At 44.9% G+C, this 2,219-nt stretch overlaps 1 pseudogene; it reads right to left on the reverse strand.

Annotated features, from left to right (window-relative positions):
• Window positions 1-479: 479 nt before the first annotated feature.
• Window positions 480-2,219, reverse strand: LOC122532005 (annotated as a pseudogene).

The raw sequence follows: 2,219 nt of genomic DNA on the forward strand, positions 1-2,219 counted from the left end.
ATTCTATACGCAACTAACGATCACTGTTTCTTATCGAGACGTCGATAATATTATCTTAGTCGCGTAGTCTGTCGCGTGACAACCAACCGTCCAACCTAGCGGAATAGTTATAACAACAAGCGTCTGTGGTAAGGGGTCGCTGCCATCAGGCCCACTGATGAGTCTAGGCGGCGACTCCGAGACAAAACGCACATTTCCTCGCCTTACCCATTACATTCACCTATCCTTACATCCTAAATCCATCCTCGCACCGATTGTAGATAGAATGTAAATATGTAAATATCATAGTTACTTCTAACCCTTCAATAATAACACAGCAACTTGAAGTGTTACACGTGGAAAAACAGTAATAATCGCGAATAGAAAATAGATGTGATTTTCTCATTATTTTTTCTACTAACAATAAGTTGAGAACAAAATTTTACAAATAGAGACAAGTTCGAGTAAAACGGTCGTTCCATTAAAGTATCCGTTCGTATCGACAATTTGCTATTTTCAATGAATTGCAAGATATAGAAACCGCTCCACGCCAATGAACGGGTTTTTATCAACAGCGTTGCAACGTTAGTGGTTTGACGATGGAAAGGACAAAATTGCAACAAAATCTTTATTTGCCCATGTTGAGCTCACACATGCGACCAAACATTTAACATCAACATACATAATATAGGTAATATTTTCGTTTCACGTTCAATTGCAGGGAACAGCACTGGCGGAAACAGTAGGGAAAGAATAAGAACTCTTTCTCGGCTCGATGGCCAACCAGAAACCGTTTTTCCCGGTGAGGTTAAACACGCCTTTTTCGAACTGCAACGGCGTGATTGTTCTCGACGCGAGCTTGATGCTGCACTTGGCGAGAACGTGACAGAGCAGCACTTTCATCTCCGTCAGCGCGAATCGGATGTACCTCGACCCAAGACCAAACGGCATATACGCTCCCGAATTAGTGATTGTCTTATTTTTGTAGAATCTATCCGGGTCGAATTTCAAGGGATTCTTGTAATACTTCGGGTCCTGGTGGACTCATGCAATCCAAATGTTCATTCCTGCCTTGATGGTGAACGGTTCGTCACCGGATCGGGCCGGCGGTAGTTCGAAATCTTTAACTCACATTCTGTCTATGAAAGCGGCGATCGCATAAAGTCGTAAGGTTGATCACCGCGTCCAGATACTTCGTTTCTTGCATCGCGTCGTAGGTTAGCTCTCCGTTGTTATTTTCCAATGTCTCGTCAATCTCCTGCTACAACCTTTCCTGAACATTCGGATTCTTGGCCAACAGGTGCGCCACTATACAGGTTTGCGACGCGACCTTGTCGAAACCGCCGAAGAAGAAGCTGAACGCGTAATTCGCCAAATCTTGCACAGCCATCTCTTTCCCTGGCTCTCTTTTCTTGTTATTGTCCATGAACAGCTGCAGAATGTCCGGCCTGCGAGCGCCGATCCGTTATCTCTACTGTTTCTGCCACTTGGTTGTAGAAAAATTTGGCAATATGACTGTCCACGATCTTGAGTTGCAGCAGCTCCGCTAACCACGGAGTGTTTCTATATACCACGAATATAAGGGATCTCTTGAACGCCGTCAACGACGTGCATATTTTACTGCACACGTAGAACACGTTGTTCGGTTCCTTGACAGAGGACACGTTGTAGACGCAGCTGGCGATCGCGTCGTTCGTGTATTTCGTTAACAGATCCTTCATCTCCGTTTCGCGCTGCTCCTCCGACAAATTCGACAAATGTTCGGCGAATCTGATCGTGCATTTGGACATCAGTTTGAACATGGTTTTTATCTTGCTGGACGTAGGTGACAGCAGGTTCCTGTGATCTTTCCACTGTTCATCGTTCATAAATAGCATTCCTCTTATTATGGGATCCACTTTTGTGTTCACCAGCGAACGATGGTCTGGAAATTGCTCGACATTCTTTATGGTGACGGCCTTGATCAGATCCAGATCGCGTAGTACTATTACCGGCGTGAGAAATTCGTAGAAACCTGTATGTATTTCGCTTTGGAATCCAGTTAATAAATCTTGGCAAGCAAATCCGGCATGGTAATTTGTCGTCTGACGAGCGATCCCATGTTTCCAAACAGCGGCGTTGGCAGAATGTGCACGATTCCATGCTTCTTGAACAAATTGTGATTCTTCGTGGTAAAGTAATAGAGAGCAACGAGCACTGCCACCAGCGACAAAGCGATTGGCAGGTAGTCCATTGTGGCG

This window comes from Frieseomelitta varia, unplaced genomic scaffold (genome assembly GCF_011392965.1).
Source record: "Frieseomelitta varia isolate USP_RPSP 00005682 unplaced genomic scaffold, Fvar_1.2 scaffold_43, whole genome shotgun sequence".
Lineage (NCBI taxonomy): Eukaryota > Metazoa > Arthropoda > Insecta > Hymenoptera > Apidae > Frieseomelitta > Frieseomelitta varia.